Genomic DNA, 14,146 nt, shown 5'->3' with positions numbered 1-14,146 from the left:
ATTGAGCTGTACATGTCAGAAGTGGTTAAAGACTACGCCGTGCAAAGAAGGCGTGCGTAAACTCACCCTTCGTCTTTACCAGAACAGGGATTGGAGTGAAGGTGCTGCCTTCTGGTCTACTTTTTGTTAGATATTTTTTAAAACCTTCAAGGGAAATAGATACAGGAGAAGGCGTAGGTAGCCTGCAAGTTGGAACACTCCTCTGGGCTCGTTTCTGTGTTCCAATAAATATTTATACAAAGTTGAAAAGTGACAAAACAGAAGAGTTCTCTGGCAATAGGTTAAAAGTGTCTGACTCCTCCTTTTCGTTTTCCAGTTTTGTGAATCTATCCCTTCATTTCCTTTGCTTTTCTTGCAAACGCTTGGAAAATGAAATGTTTCATTTTGGGTTGAACACAATGTTTCATTCAACATAAAATGTAATTTGGGGAGTTTTCATTCATCCTTGGAGAGAAAAAAAATGGAAAAAAAAGTCTAGATTCATTTTAACCCAAGCCAAATCCTTGATTTTTTTTAAGCCAGTCACCAGAGAAAAAAAATCAATTCTTCACATAGCCTTAATGATACATTCAATCAATTGCAATTGCTAGATCTCACTTGCTCAGCTGCTGTAAGAACTCCAGGCTACAAAAACAAATTGCTGCAACAAGGAAAGGTGTGCCAAGCACGTCTAAGTAGAAGACAGTATGATTATTGTAAGACAGGTGAAAAAGGGAAAGGGAAAACAGGGGAGAAGAGAAGAGAAGAGAAGAGAAGAGAAGAGAAGAGAAGAGAAGAGAAGAGAAGAGAAGAGAAGAGAAGAGAAGAGAAGAGAAGAGAAGAGAAGAGAAAGAAGAGAAGAGAAGAGAAGAGAAGAGAAGAGAAGAGAAGAGAAGAGAAGAGAAGAGAAGAGAAGAGAAGAGAAGAGAAGAGAAGAGAAGAGAAGAGAAGAGAAGAGAAGAGAAGAGAAGAGAAGAGAAGAGAAGAGAAGAGAAGAGAAGAGAAGAGAAGAGAAGAGAAGAGAAGAGAAGAGGAGGAAATTGTTCAATGCTGTCTGCAACAAGGTAAGTCCCATTGACAGCCACAGTTACTCTGACTTAGAGAAATGTGAAAAACAAGCAAGTAATGGGCAATTTGGATCTACTGTTCTTTAATATTAATGAAAAGAATTAAAAAGAAAAACTAGTCCAAACTCCTACACTTCAACACTCCCCTGCACGCAAAACCAGGTGAGCCTATGCCAATTCCTCCCCGCGTGTGTGTTGAGACTTGGCTGATGCTGCATTCCACAAATAATTCCTCTTCTCTGTGCCTGCAAGACATTTCGATGTAGAAATGGGAACACAACCCAATACTTTCAATTAAAATAATTATTCCAAACTGGCAAACTCTGAGATACTCCTATTGTTTCTTGCTTAAGAGGTGGCATTTAATCTTTCAGAGATACGGAGAGGAACTTTGTTTATAGATCAAATGCAGTTCTAAGGAAATCCTGCATCTCACTTGCCTCTCCTGAAAATCACGAAACCCTCCCTAAGGTTTCCTTATAAGAGGACATTGTTAATATGTACAGCTAAGGATCTTATTGCACATTCAGGAAAATGTTCCTAATAAAATATAAACTATATGGCCATAAATATTGTGCAGTAGAATGACTGACTATCATATAAAATTATTATATTGCTTGCATAGAACGATGCACCATCTCCCTTTCTAATGCTTTAATATTAATTAAACCACCTTTTTTACATGCTTTACGTTAGTTTCTCTAACATATTTTCTCCTAGGAAAATGTGAGAGATTATTTGATTTTCTCTTTATTTAGACTGAGAAAAACTAGCCGCCTTCTGGATTCATGAGAACGGCACATATAAACAAATAGCCTTTTTTAATTACAAATAGCTATTAAGTCTCATTTCTTATGCATGATCATTCTCACAGAGAAGCTGGTCTGGTGCTACAAGACTTTGTGATTTCTAAGCTCTGCTGGTTGGTGTGTGTATATGCATTATAGCTTTGCTGAGGCAAGTTCTATTCTTTGACTCTAAATGTCTCCCCTGTGGCTCAACCCTTTCCTGTTGCTTTCATGAAAATGAGAAATAGTCCTTGATCACAGAGTTCCCAGGTTTTTCCTCACATTGACAAAGGAGATTGTTGTTAGCTTGCTGGCAAGTGTTTTGAACTGTACCAAAGAAATGGGATTCAAGTGGATATTCTCATGGATCAGGAAGGGGTTTTTAATCCTCTGTAGAAGCGTTAAGGATGCAGCAATGGGAGCATGTAAGAGAGGCCAAGGGCGATTGTACACTAAACACTGCTCTTAGAGCAGTTTCTCAATTTTTTCCACTCATGACCTCACTTCCCAGTGCACTTCCAGGCTCATGACCCCACTTCTGATTGCAAGCCCTACTCCTGCAGTCAAGTTCCCATCAAGCCACGTCTTAAGTACCATGACCTCTTGTTTGTAAACCGATGTCCTAAGGGTCTGTTAAAGGAGGTAACTCCCCTGTGATTCCCCCAGCACAGCTGCTGCCCGCAAACCATGGAGATCTCAGGCTGCCTGCTCATATACTGTATTTGCTCACGCCAGGGACGAAGATATTTCCACCCAAGATTTTGCCTGGGAGAATAATGGTCCTGACATTATGCACCCCTGTCCTAAAACTATAGAAATAAGATGTTTAAATCCTCAAAATACATGTGGGCCAAGACGCCCACACAGTCCCCCCCTGGCCAGCCTGCATCCATGGCCCATGATTGCTCAGAATCAAGAGGACATTTCTGCTGACCCCCCGGACCTCCACGTAGGATGCTGCAGGGCTGAGAGCGACCACAAAGAGATTGTGAAACCACACCTTGCCACGACTCTTTCACAATCACTTCATCCACAATGCGTAATGTTCCTTGTGTCACTAATAGTGGGTAGGGGAAACTAAGCTACCCTGGTAAATCTCCCTTCATTTTTAATCCTTCCTTATAAATCAGTTCCTCTGCTCCTGACTCTGTGGCCGTTCATCTCTGGCTTCCCTCCATTTTACCATTGAAGTGGGAGATTTTTCAATTGTATGATCTTTTTCAGAGGCAGTCTTTAAAGGAGAACACACAACTAATCGCAGAAGAACCATAGACTTGGGTCATGATTTAGGACTGAAGCTGATGCCTAATCAGCCTCGCACATGCTCTCCTCTTCTGAACTGCCCAAAATCCCACTATGTTTCATTTGTCAGACTGCAGATGCCACTGCAGATTGGTAGAACCCCACCAGGATCCACGTTCAGTTCTGCATGGACTAGCCATACAGGTCAGCTTCAGGTACGTGCGCGCAAGTTCACTAAAGCAACACAGGTAAAAATGCGTCCTACAAAATTGTTTTTGTTTTAGTAACAAACAATTCCAACAGGATGTTGGAACATCTGCCACACACAAAAAATGCCATCCTCTGACTGCAATAACTATATAGGGAACCCTGGATTGAACTGGAACTTTCAGATGCATGTTAGTAGTAATGCCATGTGACTCCTTCCATCTGAGCCTGTCTTTTTGAATATAGGGGAGATCTTGACACCTATGCACAAAAGCACAGAAGCATGGATTGATTTTTTTTCTCCCCCTTAACAAACATGCTTGCCAGAATGCAAGCCAGGAAATACCAACTTCCATAGGCACTGCCGCTGTGGGTGGTTTGAGGCTGGTGCACCCATCCCTCTGGGGGAACAGATGTTGCCACTGATTCACTTTGCAAGCATCTGAGTCAAAGTCTACATCTGTGACAACTTACAGTAAAGAATTGTGAGCAGCTGCAGAGCAAAAAGCACAGAGTGAAAAGTCAATCAAGATGTAAGGCAAGATACTGCATCAACCCTGAAAACTGACAAATGGAATCCATTTGATTCAAGCTGCGGCAAATCTACCTGAGTAGAAGAAAGAAAAAGAAAGAAAGAAAAGAGAGACAGTTCACTGAGCGCCCCGTGCACGATCCACGGTGACTGCTCTCTGATGCCTTACACGCCTCCTCCCGCATTAAAAGCAGCTGGAAGGGCTCTGTACGATACTGCAGGACTTCTGACCGACTTCTGACCAACTTCTGATCCAAATGCTGCAGCCCTCTGCACCTTCTCCCCATCCCCTCCCTGACCCAGTAAATCACTCAGAGGGTCTGGCTGCAATGCTGCCCCTTGCCATTTGCAGTCACGAAAAGACCCAGGATGTTCTTCATTGCAATGAAACTGTTGATTCAAGTCTGCTGGTCAAATTCCATTTCTACCATTTATTTTGCCCCTTTGATACAATATTGGCACACTGTCAAAACTAAGGGAGGTTGCTTCGAATTGGCCTGCCTACTTCACACCATGGGCAAGTGCAGTTCAGATGACAGAAATGTAATACTGAAATGAAGTTTATTTATCGCTCATTGTTTGTAGAAGGGATTGGAAGTCGCTAGGTGAAAAGTATTGCCTACATAAAGAAGTAAAGCTACCTCTGTGCCTACATAGGAGAGTGATTACTGGGGGAAAAAAAAAAGAGAAAAAAAAGTTGCAAGTATTTGATCAACTTTCTAAACAAATGTTTCCCAGCTGTTTTTTGCTCTTTTGTATTTGCTTTTTCTGGATATTTATGGTATCGGGTTTTACTAGCTCCAATGTTTGTAGAAGGCAGAAATACACAAGGTTGCATATTGAGGAAAAACAAATTTTAAATGTGCTTTATTCCCTAACTCTACAAGAAGCAGGATTATATTACTACATTGGTCAGTCACAAAACAGAAACAATTCCATGAGTCTTAAGTAAACTAAGCCTGTGATGTGAGAACTTTCTCAAACTTACTGGTAGTATCGGTACACCAAAAGATAGTTATCTTTATAATCTTCAAACAACTTACAATGATAATTAACCTAATTTAGTCAAAGTGGGGGTTTTGGCCAGTCAGAACACTTTTCTAGCAGCTACCAAGGCTATAATTTTGCAAAGGGAAGCAGCATCTTCAAAATTATGTGCTTTATGAATGTTTTGTCTTTCAAACCTGTGTGGTTCAGGGACTTCTTAAATTAAAAAGGAGTGATTTGACTACCTGAATAGTTTCTATTTCTTGTGTGGGTAGGACTTTCCCTACTGCATATGTTACTTGTAGCAGCTTAGTAGTTGCATGCCGAGTAGAGATTTTTCACTTTTTTTCTTGAATTCCTGTAAAATAGAACTGTCTACAGTGTACAGAGCACTTCTGTACATTTGCACTGCATTTATCCATTGTTTTTATAACTATTACCACATTTATAAATTGCATTTAGCAATACTGAACTTCATTTGCTACGAGTATTTAATTTATCTAGATTTCTTAAGGTTCACCAAATTTTTCCCAGTCTTTGTCTTCCTACCTACTTCTTTCACCTTGACTAACCTGAATTATTTGGGGGCCATCTGCTGACTTACTGCCTCTGGACTTGTTGTCATTTCCAAATTATTAGTGTGTGCACTAAACAGTGGCCCTAATATGGAAACTTGTCAGACCCTGCCTTAGGATTTTGCAATAATGAAAACTGATCACTCATGGAAATTGATTCCTTCCCGCTTTTCCAGTAATAACAACTCTTTGACGTTTAGCTAGTGACTACTTAATTTTTTAATAGCTGCTGTCAAAGGTCTTTCAAAGTCCAAATAAATTTCACCAACTCATTTTTCTTTATCCACCGATCACTTCATTGACATACTCAAAGAAGTCCAAGAATTCGCCCAGCACAATCTCCCACTGCAAAGAACCGTTATGATCTTCCAGAGTCATTTTATTTCATTAGTTCAAAGTCTTTTGCAAGATTTGAATGTAAGATTCGTGGCCTGAAACTTCCTGAATCATCTCTAAACCAATACAATATTTCTTAAAAAAATAAAGGAAGGAACATAAAGAAAACTTTCACACAAAACTTCTTCAAACAAAAGTGTGAAAAGAAAATTTGGGTGAATTGCCCTAAAAACATTTATTTTCATTCTGGGTTTTTTAAAAAATCATCCTGTTTTTCTTAAAACAAACAACAACTTTTCTTTGTATTAGCACTGTTCAGCTAGGCTGGTCTAGTGTAAAATGGTGGCCTCTAAGCCGATTATCCCTCTAGAGTACAATCCTTTGTGTAGATATTTTCACATAAATACAGGTTTGGTATCAAGAAGCCATCGGTAAGGAAAATCAAAGAGTGGGGCTTTTAAAGAAAAGATCAAAACAAGTTGTTATTACGCCACTGCGTGTATTTCTCATGTGCCTGCACCTTGAATACCCTATGCAGTTTTGCTCCTCCGTCCTCAGAAAGGATATATTTGAACTGGGGAAGGTTCAGGGAAAGGTCACAAGGATGATCAAAGGTGTGGAACGGCTTCCCAACCAGGAATCACTAAACAGAATAGGCTGGAAACGAAATGACCGAGCGGGGATATGACAGAGGTCCATAAATCACACACGTGTGTCACGGAGGGAGCAAGCTGGGCACAATGGGAGCACTGTCCCCTCCAGGCAGGAACCGGGGGCATAGCGTGAAGGGAGAAGGTGGCAGGTTGAAAACAAGGGAAAGGCAGCGGCTCTTCACACAACGTGTTATTAAGCTCTGGAGTACTTTGCCTCGGGATGTTGTGGAGACCAGCGGTTTCAAAAAGCAACCAGACCAATTCACAAAGCAAAGGTTCGCAGGGGACTGCTGCATTTTACAGATGCAACTTCCAGCTCAGGGGCGGTTTGAGCTCCGAATCGCTGGCTGGCAGGAGAGCATACCAGGCAAATACCACTCACTAAGCACTAACCCCTGTTCTTCTTTTACCTAGACATCCATGGCTCGCCAACATTAGAGAGAGCACCCTAGGTTAGATGGGTGCCTGGTCTGACCAGCACTGCCATTCCTACCTTCGTATTTTCTATCTCTGATGCTGAAAACTACTTTTAGTGACAGATTTTTGCTAGCATCTCAACCATCTCATATCCAACTTACCTTCCAACACCCTTCTTGTGAGAAAGAACAACAGCTTGCTTTAGACACCCTTCCTCCAACATTTTTGTCCTTCATCTTTACCACAGAATAGGATCTTTCTGGAGATAAGTCTTGGAGTCATCTGAGGAACGTCCCAGCCATTGATAAGGAACCGCACCCATATTGAAGTTCAAGGGGAACTGCACACGCTTGATGACAAACAGTCTTTGGTATTTACACTGCAATGTACAGAAGGTGTGTAAAAAATGGATAAATTAATCCACAGAATACTTGATTCCCCATGCTTTGGGCACTTAATCGGTATGAGGTATCAGAGCAGAATGACCAAAGGATAGGTTGGGCTGAACCCGACCTGTAAGTTTAAAGCTAAAGAGAAATATTTCAATTAAAAAAAAAAAAACAAACAGAAAATAATCCTGCTTCACTGATGTCCTGTATAAATGCCTGTATGATATTTCAAGAGCTACATTGGATTATCTTGTCTTCCAGGGTAAAGAAAAGTAATTTAAAAAAAAAAAACTTCTTACAAAGAAAACTTCAGATGTTACGGAGGAAGTGGGTAAATATATTTGATTGTCAAGATGAACTATGATGTTTTCAAGCTTGTCTAACTCTAATTAAAAATTCAGGGCCTGTGAACTTTTTGTCTTGTTTACTTACATGCTAACATTCTCCCATTTGTTCAAAATAGATATTTTTTAATTTATTTATACACACTGAAAGCATAAACACTAATGCAGCAACAACAGAACATCCAACAACAATCCTGGTTGCTAAATTTGACAGGGTCAAGCTAAAAATCCTCTGGGCTTGCTTAATAAATATTCAGTCTAAAAAGGGTCGGTAACACTTATCCTGGACTCATCCCAAACTTCAACTTTTCAGAAGTCTCTCAAAATAGGCCTTTCACGCTAGTGAGACATCCTGCACTAAGAATTGGCTCTGCTTGGAAAAAGAATGGGGCAATGCGGCCTGCTTGACATGAAGTACTAAATTTTCTGGGTTTCATTTCTGGAACTGTCACCAAATCATTGTATAATTCTGTCAGTGGGATGGAGGCATTTTTTCAATTAAAGAGGGGTTTCTTCTATTAAAAAATGTGATTTTTGTAAACATAGAGTTTTGATGTTTGTGTTTTTTAAACAATCCCAACTGACTTCTTTTTTTATTATTTTTCAAAAGCTTTGACATTTGCTACTTAAAAAGCACAAGAAAACTCCTGATCCTCTCTCTGTTATCTTTCTTAAAGTTTTTCTTTGCACTAGAAAGAAAAAGGTCATAAAAAGAGATAAAAAATCCAATTGACATTTTTATCTTTTCATACTCAACTCTGGAAAACTGATGAGACAACGAAGATGTCAACCAAAAATTGTTTAAAATGCAACTTAAATGATGCGATTTTTTTCCATTTAAATAAGCAAATTACTGAACCTAAATCTGTCTCACTTCACCCATCATACATACAATGTCCTAGAGCAGAAACAGTCAAACAACAACCCTGGCCTTGGCTGTAAGTCCCTTTCACCTGGGCCTCCCCGCAGTCCTGGACTCATGGTGCTCTGCATCCCTCGTACCTGTTTCCAAGGGGTGTGCCTCTTGGGATACCACCTAACCACCTTGGCCAGTCCTTCCTAACGCTCCTGGCACTGGCGTAGGCGTGATCTCCTCGTGCTAAAAAGTGACTGGGCTGAGCAGTGGTTATTTTTTGGGTAGATCAGTTGCCTGCTCAGGGTCACCGGGTGACCAGAGAGCAGCTCGTGCTGGCCAGAAGAAGCAACTGCTCTCCCAGACGGGAACAAGCATCCAAAAGCAGAAAATCCAGCTCGGTTCTTTCAGTGCCTGTTTGTTAAATTACAGATCCCGTCTCCAGGAAAGTTGGGCTGAACTTCCCGGCTCCTACCGCGAGGGCAGGTTGGTCCTGGCCCCAGGGATGCCAGCAGCTGCACAAGGGGGACAGGCAGCCCGCAGCAGGGCTCCCCAAAAAGGTGCCCGTCCCCTGCGGGCAGGCACAGCTCTGCTCCTTCCTCCATTGCATAGCGTGCTGGCCCCCCCGTAGCCCAAAAGCCCTGTAAGTAAAGGCAAACCCACCCTTCTGTGAAAGCACATCTGATGTTGGCCTCTGCTCCGTGTGCGTGTGCTGCATGCCTGAATACGCATTATGTCAGAAATGGTTATGCTAGAAATTGATGAAATATTGCACAATGTTAGGAGCTTCCAGAAAGGAAATAGCAATGTTTACAAATATATAAGATGAGATTTCGTCAGAAATAAACTATGTGGATATGGGATCTTGCTTCATTCCGCATAAAAAGCACGTATATTACACTGCTGGATCCAATACACTTAACAAAGACAGGAAATAGTCCTCAGTCAAAATTAATTTAGCTGCCTGACCTACAGAGTAAACGCATGAGAATATACGCTGTGCCTCATCTCTTCCTGTACGTATGTGATAATGCTTACCTACTCCTTGAGGTTATTACGAGAATGTTTTAATCTGACTGAATTTAATTCAATGCTTTAGTGCCACTTACCTCCAGCTCTGCCAGTGAAATGGATGCGTCAGTTCATTCCACATAGCAGGGTTGTTCACACAGAGTCATGTCCTCCAGACACAGGTATAGACTCTCCCCACATATATACGATTATTCAAGAACATAAGCACATGCAAGAATGGAGACTAAACTTTGTCTGCGGTGCCTAGCCAGTACATTAGTATTTGCTGGACACTGATACTTGTTATTATTTATTGGTTCTCCTTTTTAATTCTTATTCTTTAATAGCCTGATTTATTATTTTGCACAGTGGTCCACCATTTCATAGAATATATGATTCTGAAAGGAATCGTGTTAAATTTTTTTTCTTTGTTTCTTTTTAGTATTGTACCACTATCTTTTAAAATTTCAAATAAAAGCATGACTGGAATAAAAGACAGTTAAATTACATCCACATGGATACTAATAAGCAGTCTCTAAAGTCTTAGCCAGTTGCCTAACCAAAACACGAAGCATATGGGAAAGAACGGGGCCTAAAACTAAAAAACAGCAATTCTGTACTTTGATTGTTTAGTCTGCATGCTTGAGGGGACATGAACGTAGGGATAAGAAGGCAAGAATCATAGAATCATAGAATCATTAAGGTTGGAAAAGACCTCTAAGATCATCGAGTCCAACCGTCAACCCAACACCACCATGCCCACTAAACCATGTCCCTAAGCGCCTCATCTACACATCTTTTAAATACTTCCAGGGATGGAGACTCAACCACTTCCCTGGGCAGCCTGTTCCAAGGCCTGACCACTCTTTCAGTAAAGAAATTTCTCCTAATGTCCAATCTAAACCTCCCTTGGTGCAACTTGAGGCCATTTCCTCCTGTCCCATCGCTAGTTACTTGGCAGAAGAGACCAACACCCACCTCGCTACAACCTCCTTTCAGGTAGTTGTAGAGCGCAATGAGGTCTCCCCTCAGCCTCCTCTTCTTCAGGCTGAACAGTCCCAGTTCCCTCAGCCGCTCCTCATAAGACTTGTGCTCCAGGCCCTTCACCAGCTTCGTTGCCCTTCTCTGGACACACTCCAGCACCTCAATGTCCTTCTTGTAGTGAGGGGTCCAAAACTGACCACAGTATTCCAGGAGCGGCCTCACCAGTGCCGAGTACGGGGGCACAATCACCTCCCTACTCCTGCTGGCCACACTATTTCTGATAGAATTGGAAGCCTAGTGCAATTATTTGGATGTATAATGATGATATAATGATGTTAAAGGACCCCACCTGCGCAGGTAGACCAATATGGTACACATTTAGGCCTCTACTCTTCTAAAAGCTTCTATCCATTTTTGTTTCCTCCATATCTGTACATCTAAACAGTCCAGGACCTGGTCCAATGTCATTGTATCCAGAGCCTTGTGTGGAAGACTGAATAGCCTTACTCCTAGAAGCTTCGCTAAGAGCTTGGAGCTGCTTATAAATTATCATCTCTCCAAAGCCCAAAGGTAGGGTGCAGCAAAGAGTGTGCAAAATGACTCGCACTGAGTGGAAATAGCTACGAGAGTCCCTCAGCCTGACGGAGCCTATTTGCAAAAGGCAAAAGGCACACAGCATCGCCACCCGGCCTGCGCGACTCTGAAATTCCCACAGAACTGGATCCATCACACTTCCCAGTTTGTGCGTTTTACTATGGGACAATTATAGCTGGAAAAATGTGAAATTTTTCACAACTGCAATTTGCTGTTTTCCTGCTTTCATTTTTAGACAGGCAGATAGAGTGAAAAAACTTTCTTTTTCAGAGCCCACATTTCTTTGCTCTGACACAGATTTTGGTATGTTGATGAAAAGACAACGGTTTTGTCTGTCCCCTCATCCTGCTCTCAGAACAAGCGTTCAAATTTGAGCTATCTTATCTGAGGGGAATTCAGAAAGGACTGAGAAATTATGGTGTAACATGAAGTGATCTGATTTCCAGAGGAGAAGCAGACCTCCACCCCCTGCACTGTTCAATTACTGCTGATCAGTGCATCAGGCAGCCTATCTGTATCAACAGCAGTAAGAAAAGTATGGCAATTACAAAGTGGTTTTCCCTGGTAGATCACAAAGTGATTGTCCCGGATGGATAAATATATCCTCTGCTCACCGGGAAACAGAACTGAACAGAATCTGGAACCGTTTCCTTCTGAGAAGCAATGATGTCTTGTAGACAAAACGGTGCCGTGCATCTCAGAAAGCTGGGTACCAAGACCTGACTGCAAGGTCTGATCATGTCGATTATTTTTTAAATGCCCACTAATTTTGGATGCCTCAGATGGAGTCATCTTTTTCTGTATGTTTAATAAATGTTTTTTAAAGATGCATAGTTCCCTTGTACAAGAAGGACTCTGATCCCCAGATCCCCTGTTTTAGTCCCAGGCCTCTTCACTAGGTTCACAGAGGGCATTTTCTGACAGGTAAGGTGCCTTTCATAGAAGTGGTGAAAAATTAATATTTCTTGCTGAAGTCTTTAAAACACATCTTTCACCTTAAAGTAGGGACCCAGCTAAGACAGCTCAGAAAATTACGAGCCAGTGAAAACAACAGATTACCAGAGAGAACATTATGCAAACTTAACAACTGCAATTCAGGAGAAGCATTTACTTAAGTTCAACAGATCCTTCCGCTTCAGTTTCTGAATGTACGTGATGAGATTATTTGAGTTGAAATAATTATAAAAACTTATGTGCGCTAATGTTCATTGAATGCAGATACAGCCTGCAAAAATTTCTTACAATGCCAGGGCCTTTCCAAACAGATGTTTTATTTTACTTTTACAAAACCATGCTGTTTAATCTTGTGACACAATCTACAGTTTAGACATAAAAGGATTTGGCATTGATATATATATGTGTGTATGTGTGTGTATGTATATATATATACAAACACACATACGAACAGACATATACTTAAGATGTAGCTTAAGTATTTTAACACTAATGTTCATATGCAGAAGAGATATAGTAACAGGAGAATATAATGTAGTTGGTATGATAAACTGTACCCCATTCTGCTTAGTGTTTCTCCAGCTGCAACTATTTACCAAGTGTCCTTCAGCAGCAGATAAATACTTCTTTACAAAAAAGCTTATAAAACTTTACTTGTTAGTACATCTCTCTAAGTGTTAACTGTCACCATATCTCTGAGGGTGTTACTCCCCTATATGATTATAATAATTTTTTTTTTTGCCTATGCGTGTTTTGAATTGTCTCTGCTCTGTCCAAGTGTCTGAGACTGTTTAGCTAAATCGTGGTTTCTTCAAACTTCAGCAACAAGTGACTGCACTATTAATTAAAAGCCTTCTGTTACGCAAGAGGTCAGGCTAGACCTCAGGGGTCCCTCGGTGTTATCATCACAAGCCCTCTCTTCGAGAGAGAAAAAGGACCCTAACCTTTTCTTATAACATAAATTCAAGTTATGAAGGTATAAAAAAGAGTGGAGGTACGAAAGCAGAGGACCAATAAGGGCTCCATGCACTTTTAAAGTCCGTGTTGCATTGCTGCAATACAGGCAAATTTCCTTGAAACTTAGACTGTGGAAATGTGCCTCCATTCCCACTCTTATTATTCATACCTGCTTGGAGGCAAGATGCAAAGCATACATTAAAACCTAGGACTTTGAAAATGAATACTTAAAGCCAATTCAGACCCAAAACAGCTTCTAGCCAAGATCAAGGAGGCACAAAAGTGGGTTAAAGAAACGCAACTGTTCACTTAATATAAAGGATGAAAATGTTGGCATTTTTTTCTTAAACTAGAATTTGTACAGACAATTTTTTGTTCCATGTCAAACGTGATAAATTTTAAATGCAGCCCATCCCAACTCATGCTCAAGCCTGAACCATTGCCACTTCTCCTACAATAGAAGTGAACAATTTTAACTTTTGAACGCACAAATACCAATACAACAACAGAGAAAGTTGAGGACAGGGCCTCTTTCTGTTGCAAACACACACCCCAAGAATATTTCTTTGCTATTCCACCATATTAGGCACAATCAACAATTTCTACAACAGCCTCAGGGAACATCTCCTCCTTTCCTTTTAGTGGGAATGAATTTCCTTCTCTGCTCGCAAATTATTTTAGAAGCATTTAATTTGTGGTAATTTAAATTTTTCATGAGTACACCTTTCAAAGTGAGATTCTGGAAAGTTTTGCAAGAAGTAAGTATGCCTCTGAGATTTATGATTAAGCCAATGCCCACAGAAATTAAATGAGATAACCAGCATAATGCTAGTTCATGGCTGAGCTAGTACTGGAACTTGAGAGTCCTGCTTCTGAGTTCTCTGATGTTAGATTGTATGGATTTGAAAAGATAGACATCTTGGACTCCCAGAGGAAAGTGCTCCAGACGAAATAAATCACTGTCAGAAGTGGGTGAGATTCCACTGAAGTCATGCCAGGGGTGAGTTGAGCAATTCATCTTCAAAGAAGTTCATTGCATCTTATCTCCAGGAAGATATTAATGATATTAATGGCACATTTATGCAATGTAAGTTTCAACATGCAAATTGTCTTTATTAAGACATTTCTTTTAGTTGTTTGCACTTGCTTTCAGACTGAACTATAAAGGATTTGTCACTAGCCCTACAACCTATCCCACTTCTGTTGAAACCAAAGGTGAGACTCCCACTGACTGCAATAGGACACTAATGAACTGTATAAAGCTGGACAAAACCTGG

The sequence above is a fragment of the Calonectris borealis genome, chromosome 2, assembly GCF_964195595.1.
Source record: "Calonectris borealis chromosome 2, bCalBor7.hap1.2, whole genome shotgun sequence".
NCBI classification, from domain to species: domain Eukaryota; kingdom Metazoa; phylum Chordata; class Aves; order Procellariiformes; family Procellariidae; genus Calonectris; species Calonectris borealis.
This window is presented reverse-complemented; position numbering follows the sequence as displayed.